At 41.8% G+C, this 15,641-nt stretch overlaps 1 long non-coding RNA gene across 1 annotated transcript; it reads left to right on the top strand.

Annotated features, from left to right (window-relative positions):
* The first annotated feature begins 1,366 nt into the window (after positions 1 to 1,366).
* Positions 1,367 to 15,308, top strand: LOC147151722 (uncharacterized). Its single transcript, XR_015090106.1, has 3 exons — positions 1,367 to 1,409; positions 15,028 to 15,127; positions 15,201 to 15,308. It is a non-coding gene; the product is annotated as an uncharacterized LOC147151722 (long non-coding RNA).
* The last annotated feature ends 333 nt before the right edge of the window (positions 15,309 to 15,641 follow it).

The following is a 15,641-nucleotide window of genomic DNA, read 5'->3' as shown; positions in this document are numbered from 1 at the left end:
CTTATAGTGACAGGCATAAATGTTCTTCCACTAGATGACAGAGGGTGCAAAATTAAACTGAGTATACTTTTATATATATATATATATATATATATATATATATATATATATATATATATATATATATATATATATTTTTTTTTTTTTTTTTTTTTTTTTTTTTTCCCATTTGTTAGTTATCTGTGAGATTTTTCTTCTGTAAAATATGTGCTCCGGCTCAATGAAGGTTGGCACCACAAAGACCAGGTAACCAAAATGGTACTTTGTGTGACAAAAGTATCGTCAACATCAAGAACTAAGAAGAACAGAATATCAGCCGTGTTTAGCCTTAATGCGAAGGGACGAACCTGCCAGGCACACATTTCCCTCCTTGCATACAGAGCATAAACACATTTTAATATACAGATGTTCATCTATTTGCACCTGTATGACAGTTTGAATGTGAAAAAGACAATGCATTAAATCACCTCCAACACACGCATCACTACAGAAGAAGCCCATTTATATTTTAGGTTAATGTCTTTTTACATTTTTATGTTCATTTAAAAATATTAATTTTACTCATAACATTTTATTTATTAAAAGAGTAGAAATTATCTTGGCAAAAAGCATCAGTAAGAATATGACTCAACAGCTATTGGGGATTTTATGGTAGCGTATACTGTATATAGAAACCTCAATTCCAATTAAGTTGAGAGGTTATGCAAAATGTAAATAAAAACAGAATACATTGATTTTCAAATTTTCTAACTGAAGAATGTTATTGTTTTTTGGTTGTTTTAAATATTCACCCATTTTTAATTTGATGCCTGCAACATGTTCTAAAAAAGCTGGGCCAGGAGCAAGAAAAGACTAGGAAAGTTAAGGAATGATTCTAAAAACATCATATGTTTTCCACAGGTGAGGAGATTAATTGGAAACAGGTGTGCGTCATGATTGGGTATAAAAGGCGCATCCCAGAAAGGCACATTTGCTCACAAGCGAGTATGGGGCAATGTTCACCACTGTGTGAACAATTGCATTACCTATTACTAAAACAATTAAAAAAAACTTTTGTCAAGGTACAATTGCAACGAATTTAGGCATTTTACCATTTAAGGACCATATCATCAAAAGATTCGATATACAAAGATCTACAAATGCCACTTAGAACTCTACCATTCAAGCTACTGTGTCAACAACATCCATAAATGCCACCGGCTCATCTAGGCCCGAGCTCATCTGAGATGGACTGATGTAAAGTAGAAAAGTGTGCTGTGGTCTGACGAGTCCACATTTGCAGGCACGGCTCTAGAATTTTTTTCTGTTCCAGCGCCAGTGGCGTAGCTGGGCTGTATTCCACATGGGCTTTGAGGTCCAAGAGGCCTCACATTCCACACGTTAATAGAAGACAGAAAAACGCCAAACAAGTAAGGAAAAAATAAACCAGGAACAGACAATGACAGTGATTAGAATTGCAATAGCTGCCTTGTTTTATTGCCATCCATTCCCACCCTTTCAACCGGAAAATTAAATAAATAAAAAAATAATAAATGACATACATGACCACCATAACATAAATAACAACACATAAATAATATTTTCCCAACATAATCCCGATATAAATAAATACCCAAAATAAAATTACACTAAAATAATTTAAGATGCCATTCAACTCCAATGACGGGTATATCAACACTTTCCCAATACAATACACAAAATAAAAATTGGCTTCAATAAACAACTCAAGGTGCCATTTCATCACCAGGCATAGAAATCTAAGAATACCTTGAGTAAACTTTGGTTAGCATAAAAGTGCAGCTGCATGACAGCAAAAAGAGCTATTGAAAAAAATAAATAAATAAATGAGTTTAGAAGATAAGACCTAAATCTCATAACCATCTCATAACCCCCCAACACAATGCAGTGACCCAGTCTGACGTTACACTCTGTGCTACAACCCTACGTTATCTACGCCATTGCCTGGCGCTAAAGAGGAGCTTGTTCTATACAAAGAGCGGCTGAGAAAATAATTTACTAAGATATTTTGGAATAGCAAATCACTTAATCACTAGAGGGGCTTAACTGGGGCTACACAGATTTCCGATGGGGCTATAGCCTCCCCTAGCACCTGTGTAGCACCATCCCTGCACATATCAATTTGCTTTTGGAAATGATGGAAGTTATGTTCTCCAGGCCAAAGAGAAAAAGGACCAATTTGCATTGTTCTGAATTACTTTACAAATAAAATGCATTATTATTGTAAAAATAAATGCTGCATGTCAAATTCCTGTAACCGTAGAAAGTTATGGTTTTGTGCCACTTCTACTTCTTGAACAGGGTAATGCTTGGATATTGCTTTATTCATACATTCCTCTCTGCAATCTTAGGCATTCATTAGCCTGCAGCTTCCTCAAGTTCTAGATTTCAATAACCTCAGCTAAAAATAATCACCCCCGGGGCAAAAAACATCCAGCAATAGCTGTGAGTCAGAAGTGTAATTAATAAATAGGCTTTATAAATTCCACATTCATCCGATCATCAAAAAGATTGGCATCATAGAGTCCTCGATGGATTATTTACAAGGTGCCGGCAGATGTCCACTATAGACTTGGACCGTGCCGTACGATCCTCTCGCGGCTCAACACAACAAGAACAATGAAATCAATGACACAAATTGGGTCTGCTGGCTGGAACCAGACACCAACACAAACATGACAGGTGAGTAAGGGGGGTGTCTGCAAATAGCATCTCTGCTTTTCTTGTATTCTGTTTTTACTATACACAATTATTATCATCACTAGATATTGCTGCAATCTGTTAGTGTGACTCCAAAGCATATTAAAGTGTCATCCAGCCCACTTTAAAGCCCATTAAGCAGTTTAGTCACTCTCTGAAACGTGCATCCGTCTGGTGTAGCGTTCAGAGAGATGACCCGCTTATATTTTAAAATAAAGCACATTAGGATGGAAATCAGAGTCAACTGTCCTAGAGAAAGCATGTTTAAGATTCAGAATAGAAAACAATGTCAGTTCATCATTTACGGCTATACTGAATCATCAATGTGTGATGAGGAAAATATGAAAGCAAAAACAAATTTTGCAATATTAAAATGTTGAAGAAAAATCTTCAAAGATTTGGTTCAGGGCTGCTTTCAGGTGGAAAATGTTGGTCTTGTGATGATGGTGTATGGTGTGCTGCCTGTTAGTCGAGCGAGAAAACCCAGATAGGTTGGTCGAGGATAGGTTTGCGGTAGGAGGCTGAGACCATCCCAGTTATTGTTGGACTTTGAGGAATTATTTCTCCTTGATAAGCAATATTCCATTCAGTTCTTGCGCCAATGTAGCACCACCACTATTTTCCAACATTTTGTTTGTCTTTATTTTATTCTGGAAAGGCGCCACACCCAAATTGTCCAGATTTACTCATGATGGCTCTCATCTCTACTGGATAGTAGCTAACAATGCATTAATGTGGGTATTCTATTTTATTTTTTTTTTTCAAGGCAAATGGCCTCGCCACACACACACACAAATACAAAATATCATGAGAATCAGGTTTGCAGCAGAATTGAATAGGTTATTCATTGGTCCTTGTGCGACTTCGACACAAAGTTTCATGGTCATGGTTTAATTATTGTCAGTGTAGCAAACTGCAATCAAAAACCTCGGGGGGGATAATAAAACCAGGACATACGCTTCAACAAAGCATAAGGACACAATGAATTAATCAACAAAAAGTGAACTAGCCAACTTAAAGGGACGGTGGGGCCGGGATGGCCACGTTTTGAGTAACAAGTTCATTTAATATATTTTTTGATCAGGAAAATGAAATAAGTTGTCATTTTCTATTTTATCAATAAATTTGGGAGAAATGAGGAAATAAGTGACTCTATGAATAACGCCCCTTGTTAATGAGCAGAATGGCCGCACCTCCTACCGTTCTATCCTTGTTCGGCCGGAGTCACGCGAGGGACCGATTCCAAACTCTCCATTGGAAATCATTGTACTTTCATTGCTTATAATGTTCAAAAACGACGATCAATTGGCACCAAAATTTATGTGGATACTAATGCCCATTTAAACATATCATAAGGATTAACCTCTCCGTGGCTGATTTATATGAGAATGAGGAAATGTGGAAGTCAACAAAGCTACATAGGCTGGTACCAGCGCACAGTGCTTCTTTGCTTGAAAAAAAATTTTTTTTAAAAAACACTGCTTCTTTGCTGATCACGGTTAGGATGGGCGAGGCATTAAACTCCAGTAAGGATATTTACAGGGACTGAAGTGGAAATGAGACGTGCACATTTATTTGGATGAGGAGTGCCCCAGATTTCCGGCTTACAACGCGCCGTCCAATTTGGAAGGTAACAGCCGAAATGGCACGTTCCATTGCGGCCACACTCTCGGCTGTGCAGTCAGCCTCGCTGGAACTTTTCGTTCACTGTTCGATGAGGCCTTTGTTATTCTCAAGCCGCTTCACTAGGGCAGAAGGGGGCTGCAAGCAAAAAGCAGAGACACCGCGCGCGACTGCTTGCGAGGCAACATGAAGACACAGGCTCATCTTCACCTCCACACGCTGGTTGGACATTAAGGCGCTAATGTTGTTGTGCTAACGCCTTTTGTTTTAACAGCCTGAAGCTAGTTGTTGCTAAACTTCCGCTGTCCCAATCCTACCTTTAATCAGGGAGGGAAGCGGGGGGCTCCAATCTGCCTGCTGCTGCTGCAAGCGACGTCTCTCTCCCTCCTGAGACATGAGTTTAGCATCGCTAAATGTCCGAAATATAACCGTGTACACATTCATGCTCTTGTCCGCTTCAGCTTGTGAAAGTGGAGGAGCAATCGCTACGGTATTTTTGATTTTGTGGAGGTGATCATGATGACATTACGTTTTATTTCAATACATCCAAACTAATGTGCAGAACACTTTTGTACTTTCACAGGTTGAAGTGGACAAGAGTAGCAATGTGCATTTGTATTTTGGTGGCGATTGGTCACCGTTTTAGACAACAGAACTGACAAAGCGAGCAATATTACCAAGCATGCCTTCCTCGCGTGACGTAGAGCGCTGAGACCGAAAACATAACATAAGTCACGCCCCTTTTTGGGGTGTGGAAATTTGTCATAAACCTAATCACAAAAAAAGACCTTAAATCAGGACAGAGTCTTTTGAGGTGGGCATTTTAGTACTAATGTGGTTTTTACATGCAAACCTATTATATAAGTGCCAACGTTAAGCTCACCCAAGTGTCGCTTTAATAACCCATGTGTTGCTCCATGCTGTCTTAAACCAGCAACAATGGCTCTCCAAAAATATGAAAGGGTAAGAGTAGATGCTTGAGGGGGTTGAAGGGTGGAGTCCGCTCCAAGCTTTTCAGGTGAACAGCTGGACTGTGGAATATTTGGCGGGCAGAGACTACGAGGCACAGCTGGCTTTTAAGAGGAAAGCGATCCCCGAGAGCCTGTGGGAGGTCACAGCCTGCTAGGCCGTGAAGCGTCGCTCGGCAGGAGTGCTGCGTGAAGGCAGAAGGCCTGCGCCACTGTGTGCAGATGTTCCCGTCGCTCTGCTGGCGGCCCCCGAAACACGCCGGCATACACAATGCACTAACAGTGCACACCGTAACATGGCACACACATTCTTAAGAGAGGCACAGTTCCCAAATTCACTTCTTCCTCCATAGCAACAGGCACCACTTCAGCACTCTTGAGTGGCACAAACAATAAACTGAGACCCAAATGAGCTCTCCAAGGTCTGTAACCAAATGCAGCACTAAAACTGTTTTAAACTATAATGAAGTTTATATTAATTGCCTCCAAGTGTACGCAATTGCAGTAAAACCAAAAGTAAATATATTTATATTAAAAAAAAAGGCTGAAGGATCAAAACTTAAACCTGCTCAGAAAAAAGACACTTCTACAATCAAGTGTGATTCATGAATCAAATTGTATTGAAAGGGCCACTTTCAAGGGTTCATATTGAGACTTTGCAGAGTGCATTGTTAAATTAGAGATATATTCATCAGTTGATTGGCTGTAGCGTAGAATTGCATTGTCTCATTCTGAGAGATCTTTAGAACAATTTGATTCCCTCATACCGCTATTTTACATTGTCGGTGTTCAACTGTTGTCACCCATTTCCATATTGTACAAAGTCACATTTACAGAAATGTATCGTAAAAACACTAAATAGCCTTTGAAAACATATTCATATCATATTTGTCACCATAGCTACGCATGCCTACAAGTCCAAAGTGATCAACATAATTTAATTAATATAATATAAATATAAAATTAACAAAATGAATGTCTAATGATGTCTTCTTTTTAGGAAAATGAGACATCAGTAATTTGTCTTCACTTTAGGAAATGAAGGATGCAGAACAAAGCAAACAGACCTCTTTTAAAAGTCTAAATTGTGCACCATTGGCATTTTCACATGAGAGGCTAATCAAACACCGTTACCCCTAACTATGCCCATAACCTCAACCCAACTCCTTTTCCAACTAAAACGCAAGTCAATCCTGGGATGTACGTTATATATTTCACTGCTCCTATGGTGGTGGCATAACCTTAATATGTATCTATGCACTCACTAACTGACATATGCAAAAGACATGGTTACAGAAAATTTGTATGACTTCTTTTTTTCTTTTTTTTTTTTTTTACTACCTGTCGGCAACCCATTCAAAATAGCTCCATGAGCCACTTTTGTGTCCCGACCCACCACTGGAGAATCACTATTCCACACCATGGCAATCTGCGGTTAAGGGACCCAAGGGCAGTTCAGTGTATTGCAGCACATTATCCAGTGTCATTATTATGACATTTCTTTGTTTTCGTTCATTAGATTTTGCTGAAAATAACCAAAATTTTATGATTCCAAGCAGCAAAGTCGCTCTGCCATTCACTGTCTCCATTTTCTATTGAAACTTCTGTCAACCACATCTATTCTCCATTTATTCATTTGCTGCACTGCTTATCCTGGTGAGGGTCGCTGGCCAGCTGACTTTAGGTGACTTTACCGGAGAGACAGCCACAGTAGAGACGGCCAACCATTCACATTCACACTGTCACTAACTGAATAAATGTTGGCTGCATGGACGGAACCGAGTGAACCGTTACAACATCAGTGACCAATTCAAACCTCATTTGCTAATTCCTAGCAGACATCACAGTATACCGTGCCCTTTTGTGACGATAACAGCTAGTGTAGTCTGTCTATCTATTATTGCATCCAATCATTATCTACATAGGTCAGAGGTGAGTTTGAGCCTATCCCTTGTGAGTTTTAGAAACATATTTGTATTTTGTAACACCTAAACATGAAAATGGTTACGAAAACAAAAGATTCACTCGCGGGAGTATTAATCAGCCTAAGTAATTAAGTGGCCTGACACGTTTTGGAGTGGTTTCCACTTGTCAGCCAATTGCTGGGCACATTTCGACAGACAACCAAATACGTACACTTACATTCACAGTTATTCGCAACTTAGGTTCAGTGAAGTCTCTAATTTAAAAATGGAAGGACTGATCGGACATTTGAACCCATAGCCTCTATATTATTAAAATGGTGCAGCTCATTATGTATGTGTATCACTTTGCACCACCAAATACACTTAGTACACTTGTATCCCAATTGCTGGTCATTGTAACTCTGGATGCATTCAGGAGGGCTCATGTGCGAAAACATGTTTTCTTGCCATACGGTGACAAAGCATTCAAGAACTCCAAATTAGGGGTGTCACGAGTTTATTTAGAGCAGTACACATGGCAGGAGTGATGGTGTCATACAGGAGCCGTGGCGGTCATCAGACGACCGCATCAGCACTCCCTTGACAGTGACGAGAAGGGAAAAAGACATGAGTGGCAGGTCCTGAATGGGGATGGCGCTGGGCTCCGCACCCTCCTCCCCTCGGTCTGGACCGTCTGTCCAACCTTACAAACACTGCTCGGCTCAGGGGACAAATGCCGTGGACAAGCACATCTGGCGGGAGGAGTTCACCGGGTGACAGAAGCAATCAGCCACTTGATATTCAGAGGGCCAACTCACCAGCCGCGCACACCGGGGCCAAAGATGTGCATGAGGGTACAGCAAATCGAATATGGAGCAGCCCAATAAGGAACACTGTAGGTCCATAGGTGCGGTCCGACACTGGTGATGTTGATATGATCCGCCGACCTTATTGCAAATGAGACCGTATTTCCATAATGTTTTTTACATGAGTTGCTTATGGAGTGTTCATTTTATAATCTTGTTTGCATGGACAAATTCTGGAATCTGTTCTGGAATTTAGTAAGAAATGGCATTCAATTATAAAGGCTTGTAGAATCCTGTAAGAGCAATAGCAATGACACACAGAATGTAATTTAAGCATCCATCTGTTCATATTATATCCCACTTTTCCTCATTTATTTATTAATTCTTAACCAGGTAATTGAGAACAGGTTCTCATTCATAATGCAGACCTGGAGACAATTTAGGCTTCCTTGTCCTGGCTGAGGACACTTCAACAGCAGATAGTGGGAGTCGGATTTCAACTGACTGACACAACTAAGCCCCAGCTGTCCGCATTAAAAATGATTAAGGGCGTGGGTGAGCCCATCACAACTGACTGGACTAGAGGGAAGATGCACCCCTTATTCTGTCAATCACAGGCCACATTTACCTGTAGACAAAACATTATTCACGCTCGCATTCTCACCTTTGGACAATTAAATCTTCAATTAACGTAACATGAATGTTTGAGGGTTGTATAGCATGGGGAGGGAATGCAAACTCCACACAGGAGGGCCTAAGATTTTTTCCATTGACACTATTGGCCTTGGTGGAGATATTCTTGGTCTGGAGACTTTTTTTTGTTTTTTTTAGTATTTTTTGCTATGCTAAAAGTGATTAAGCGCCACATATTTTGAGTTATGGAATTATTCTAATACAATGATCAAAGCTGTCACATTTGTACTCATTACTTGCATGAAATTCTACTAAATCGGGTGCATAAGTATTCTATTACCATTAGTGTGCAAGGAAAATGTTATCCAATCAATCAAAAAGCCAACAAAAGTAAATGGATTAGCGTGAGATCAACAAAAGAACAAACGTCAGCTTAGAGTCATGGAGCACTAATGTGTCTTCTTCCAGAATTCTGCCATTTTAGGGGAAAACCTTGCCTCATTTGCATGAGTCAGTTGTAAAACTATTGAGCAGAAACTAGCCAAAGGCTATCATTTTTGTCTATGTTGAAAATTAAATATTGATAAAGCTACGACATTTGCAGACGATTCAATTGTGTTAACAAATGTGTTTTGTTTACAAAACTATTTCAATTGAATAATTCAATAAAAGTAGGGAAGAGGCCATTAGCCTCTTATACTGAATAGTATGGGCCCCGTGTGGGCTCCAGATGTCAGAGATCATGTCCTCGCCCTGACAATACATGCAAAGTCTGCACCCACTTTTATACATTATTGAAAGCCTATTCCGACAGGTTGGTGGAAACACAAGCGCAGGGACTGATCCTCGCCATGTATCCAAGTGACCTCAGACCGTTCGTCCGCATAGAAGACGTGACTGAATTATAATGGCATATTTAGAAGTCGGTGTGGTCAATGCATTCGCCTTAATGATCTGCTTCTTTGTAAAGATCAACCAGAAAAAAACAACAACTAAAAAACGGAGCGTGTCAACCTCGATGTATTAATGCGCGGTGAAACGCAGGAGGCTCAAAAGGTTAAAATCTCTCAATGCCACAAGGATGGAAGTGTCCCAATGGACCGAAACATTAGTCACCTGCCTCTTGTAGGTCATAAATCTAAGCAGAACGTATTCCTTATTTGTCACTTTGAGCTGCGAGGAGGTCTGGAACATTGGCAATAACAACCTTAACCTGCAACATCCACAGCCTATGACCACTCCGTCAGCCCCCGGGGACAAAGCTTGACTCGACACTCTGTTAGCAACGACACGGCCTCCGCGGCTCAGACAGGAAGTGGTGGCTGAAAAGCGTGACGGAGAAGAGAAGGCGACATGAGGAGTGAGGTGGAGTGGGATGGGGGTGGCGGCCGTTTTGGATGTAGAGCGGTGGCATGTTCGTTCACCTTGCAGCTGGCAGTGCTGCTCCACAGGTCAGCCACTCCAACCAGAGTCTTTTAATGGCTCCACTCCACCTTGTGCCACTTTACGCTCCAGTGCATGCGCCACCGCAGGGACAACTTTACTCCAGAACACAGAAAGAAATGGAGGCCCCTCCCCCACAAGTCCAGGAACAAAGAACCTTTCCTGTCAATAGAGGTGGGGTGAGAGAGAAGCCACTCAAGAGTTTTCTTATCATACAAAACAATTAGACCAGTCTGAGGTTGTTGTTTTTTTTGCCAACTGGAGTTCATGATGCAGATTCTGCTCGTTTGCCTCAAGCACAAGGGGACAGGCACAGACATCATGGTGTTAATGTGTTTTATGGCCGGGCAGCTGCCAGGCGCACACTGTTTTATGTGCTTTATGGACCGGTGCAGCATGGCCACCTGCTTGGCAGAACACCCTCACTGCTACGCTAGGCTTTAAGTGCACGCCCCCGAACCGAATAACACAATTGAGACCTGTCTGATGCACATACTGGAAAGAAAACTCAAACTGCTGGACTTCAACGGGAAGTATCTATTAACAAAAGTAGCTTATTAAAATGAATAACTTACATTGGCAACATTTAAACGCATTTACCAGAGCTGGGCACTTGACCCTTTTTTGCCCGTCCAACCGCGACCCTCCACCCTTGACCTGGGTACCCTTCCAGCCACGACCCCCCCGCCCTTATTCATAAACATTATCACCCCCCACCCCGTTCCGCCCCCCCCAAAAAAAGTGTCCGTGATTGACGCCACCGCGGGAGAGTTGCTAACGGCAGAGGCCTTTTAAGGATCATTAGATGGCTAATTTACTATTCAAACCCGCTGTGGACACGCTTCAAACACTCTTCAAAATGCGCCACTAGCATTTGACTACTTACCCAACTGCGTGTGCTTATGTCCATGACGAGCCCCGGGGTTGGTTTTGTCATATTGTATAATTATTTGGGTCCAACAGCCAGCCAGAAGTCGCAGTCAACAAGTTACTTATTTATTTTGCACACTTGCCTTCCTTCACAGCCTTCAAAAATAAAAGCATACCAGCAAAAAAACTATACACAGAAGGTTTGCTGCGGCGTATTTCCGGAAGTAGGGAAGACGCCAGAAGAAGTGCATGAACTCCACCTTGATGTGCCAGCGTCATCCTTGAGTCAGTGCTGCGCGCAGCTTGAATATACTCGTGGACACAAATTGTTTTGAAACAGTTGAGTTCCAAGTCGGTCGGCGTCGCTTCAAAAAGACAGCGACAACAATGGATATCGTGCCTGCTACAACCATAAAGGGAGAGATGACTAGACAATGCATTCAATTTTATTGCGAAAACGATCTGGAAGGTGGCGGCTAAGGAGGAATGTGGGTGAGTAGCTTCTTTTTACACATACGCCGCTGCCAAACTAGTTTGCTTTGCAGCAGCAACGAGCTGCAGCACGCATGCTCTCCTCCTCTCCGTGTGGGAAACTGTTATGTCATCGCAACATGTGACATAATGGACCGATCTGAGCAGCAACAATTCCTGATGTGCGCGTGGCATGTGTCGCAGGCCTGTCACCAACAGCACAATGCGTCGTTCACGTGAATCAATGCGGCAGTTGTTGCTCGCGCCGAAGCGGGAGTAGAAAGAAGCCTAAAAAGAAACCTTTCGCCAACTAGGCTGAGATGAAATTTGGCCGCCTCGCAACCACGTCAAACGCATGAGGGCCGATTAGTGGGCCGGACTAAAATCCACTTCCGGCCATGCTTAGTCCAGCCATTGTTTTAAATTTTTTTCAGCCCCCACGCCCCGCCCCAAAAATTGGCATCCGGCCGGGCCGGAGGGTCCGACCGGTCCGGCCCAGGGACGGACTGCCCAGCTCTGGCACCTACAAATAACCAGAGGTGGGCATTCGTCAGTCCTTTAGTCCGTCTGTGAGTTCTCATCCGTCTCTCAGGCGGACTCAGCCTAAGGGTGTCAAGAACAGAAAGAAAACTGATAAATAAAAAATAAAACAGTGTTGTATAACTTTCGGTTCCACAGACGCAATATTGTTTTTTTGCACCGATCACAATGTTGTGCCTGTGTGTCTGTTTTTTTATTTGATATTTTCATTGTCATCGTCACCAACCGCGTTGCTTTTTACTTTGGTTCGTTCCTGCTCGCATCATGAGTGTACTGGGAAACACTGTTGTATGTCGGCAGTTGATTTCATGAAACCATAACTATGGATGGCATGATAATTACTTCTTGGCAATGTTGTGTGCGTGCTATGGTGTGAAAGCAATGGTTTTGATTGTCGTTGATTTTTAATAATCAAAGAGACTTTACTAAAGACAGATTCTTTTAGAGTTTACATTCAGATGAATTGTAAATCCATTCTTTAAATATTCCTTGACATTAATATAAATGAACTGTGGCAGAGTATCAAGGGATCTCACGGCCACCATGCTGCGGCCCTGACTGAATGGCTTTTTCATTCCATCTTGCATTGCTTGAGTGGAAAATGTGGTTTCATCTGACTGCAACTCGTAAGAGTATAACCAACCATGCTTGTGATGTTGGTTGAAACCTCAAGCTTGCTATGTGATCCTGCCAGTGGATCTCTTTCCTCTACCCCTCTGTGCATCGTATGTGTCGCCTCTTTGATAACTCTGTTTGAGAAGCTCCAGATGGCCCGCTGACAATCCAGCAACCCTGCATGGAGCCACAGTGACTGGGTGGGGATTCGCAGATGATCACCCCAAGGAATCACAGGAGGGAGATCGGCTTCAAGGCTCCAAAGGGAGGAGAGGACAGTGGCACTCGACCACCTGCTCTCCAAGTAAACAAGTTCATGCTCTAGGAAGACACCAAGATGGGATTTTTGAGAGAAATCAGCGTGTTATCTTTCTATTTGCCTCTCTCTCTCTCTCTTGAGCTCACAAAACACACAGAACAAAAAAATGACTCCCCGCCAGTGAATAATAAGGAAGTTCATGAAACGTGACGAATGCGATGGAGCTCTACATGAAACGCCAATGACAGAGGCATCCTAGCGTGGCGAATGCTACGACCTAATACCAACAGTCACCTTGTGATGGCCCAGAAGGACGCGGTGAAGATTGCCAGCATATTTAAGCGTGGCGAGGAGCGAGGCGGGGGCAAGCACGCACATTACTCACGTACAGCTGTCACTCAGCCTATGAGTCAAAGTTGAGAAAAGGCCTTTATGGGACTCACTCGGATGGACAGCACAAAAAAGCATGCAATCAAATGAATTTATGAAACAATTTGCATGATTGTACAGTATTAATATTGTCAAATAACACAATTCTCAGAACAGTTCCCAGGTGTCTTATTAGCATGTCTGTGACATGCTTTCATCAAAATATCTCCAGGAACAAGAGGTGCAGTTCACTTTACTGTACACCAGTATGCACTTTCGCCTCACTGAAATGAGACTGTTTAGTTCCTGCCTCATGCAAATGAGCCACTGCTCACCCAGTCTACCCATGCTGCATACAATTTTCATTCCAGCTTGGCAAGCTGTGACTTATTCTCAACCAATCTGAAGAGAAAAATGAGCACCCATGAAGAGGAAATTACGGCATAATTATTATTGACGGAGGCAGGTAAAAAATGCCTAATGACAACAATGCAAAGCCTAGTTGCCGAGTCTTGGGCAGAGAAACTCTGGCTTATGTACCAATACACCATCAATGAATTACAATTAATTACTGAAATGGTTTTGATGTATTTCGATTGCGTAACATTATTCAATTTACAGGTAGATGTATTCAAAACTGACCTCAATAAAATGGGCATCGGACAATTTGTAGTCTTACTTTCTGTTAAAACTGCATTGCGGGCTGTCCCAACTTCTCATCTTGTTTAATAAATTGAACATTTGTTGCAGTTTGCTTTCTATCAGTTTCATCTCCAATTCACTTCAGCCTCCAGTCAGTCGACTAATGCAGTACAATAAAAAAAAAAAAAAAAAAAAAAAAGAAGCTCCAGCACGGCTTACTGTGAAAGGCCTCTCAAGTGAGAAATCGGACTTCTCGCTCCCGCCATTAACTTTGATGGCCATTACTTTTCTTCTTGCCAGCCAGTGTTGTATTTGTGCCCCCGACATGTCAAGCATACACATTAAGAAGCTGCTGGAAAAAAAAAAAAAATGTTGTTAGAGTTGAATGCTTCAATTTTTCATGAGTATTTGTGTATTTGTATATGCAGGGGTGTGTGCATGAGTTTGTGTGGTCAAAACCCTTTCATCCTCTTCTGTCAGGAAAGAGCATTAGAGTGTTTTCTCCTTTTTTTTCTGCAGGGACCATTTTGGTTGAGAGCGGAGAAACTTTGAAGGAGCTTTTAAGTACTTTTGCGTTAAAACTATCCTAAAAAAGGCTTCTCTTGGACGAAAAGCTCCTTTAATTCAGACATCTGAATCCAGGAGGCTACTCACTCAATTACCCGGCTTCTTTCTTTCTTCAGAAGCCAGCGATGCTTCTTTTCTTTTTTTTTTTTTTTTTTTTTTTCTTCTGTGCTCTATTCTGTGTGGTGTGCATGAGGTGCTGTGGGCGATGGGTATGAGTAGTAGTAGTAGAGCCGTGACTCAGTTGTCCACTTTAGGGCCATGTTCTCAACAGAGCATGAAAAAGGCAATGGTTATTAATGTTACTCATGCTTCTATTTTTAATGCTGATGACATTTTTTTTTTTTAAGGAGGAGATTTTTACATAAAATGGGCACGAAAGCAAACATTTAGCATCTGGCAACAACGCAAAATAGCGGGTTTGGCACTCAGCTGGCTGAACTGCTCGACCTCACACAGGTTTGACTGATAAAAGTCTCCTCACTCCACTCACTTGACATTTTTCATCCAGGTTCAAAAACAATTATAAAATAAGATAAAAGTCCAAGATTCTCAACTCTCCCAAATTCTATTTCTCAAACACCCTCTCTATTGGAGTCTAGGTTCTCGTCGGCCTGTCCAAAATGGGGCGTCGGAAACAGAGCCTGACTCGGTGACAAGAGGAGGAAGAAGAGTGATGGATGCCAGGAAACGAGCACAGCGGTAAACGGAGGCTTGAAGGGCAAGAATTTTTGCTTTGTTTTGTTTTGTTATTATATTCGCTTGGGTTTGACAGGTTGAAGTCTCCTTGGGGCGGCCCCTCTCCCAGCTGGGAGCAACATTTGTGGGATGAGACAGGGCTCTCATATCCCAAGATGGCTGCTTCCTTGGAGAATATCTATCCAGACATCCTTCCAATAGCACTGGAATAGTGAGGCCAGTTGCTTTATTTTTGTGGTGGAGACTGAAAACATTTGGCATCACAGGATCAATATGCAAAAAGAAAAATAAACTGCTTTTATATCGCTGAATTTATATCTGGATCACATAAACAACTTATATAATAGCATTATTGGCATAAAAATACAAATTTTGTTGATCACACAAAGGTATTGGACCACATGACTGTCAGGTGTGTGTTATACAAACAATAAATATCGCAAAATGTCGACGTTCAGACTTGGCCTGTGAAGAGCCAATAACCAATATGACAACCAGAAAGAAACCCTTCTATGAA

This window comes from Filicampus tigris, chromosome 2 (genome assembly GCF_054856515.1).
Source record: "Filicampus tigris isolate MCC_2025a chromosome 2, RoL_Ftig_1.0, whole genome shotgun sequence".
Taxonomy (NCBI): Eukaryota; Metazoa; Chordata; class Actinopteri; order Syngnathiformes; family Syngnathidae; genus Filicampus; species Filicampus tigris.
The sequence above is the reverse complement of the archived record's forward strand: the minus strand, read 5'-3'. Positions and strand labels throughout refer to the sequence as shown.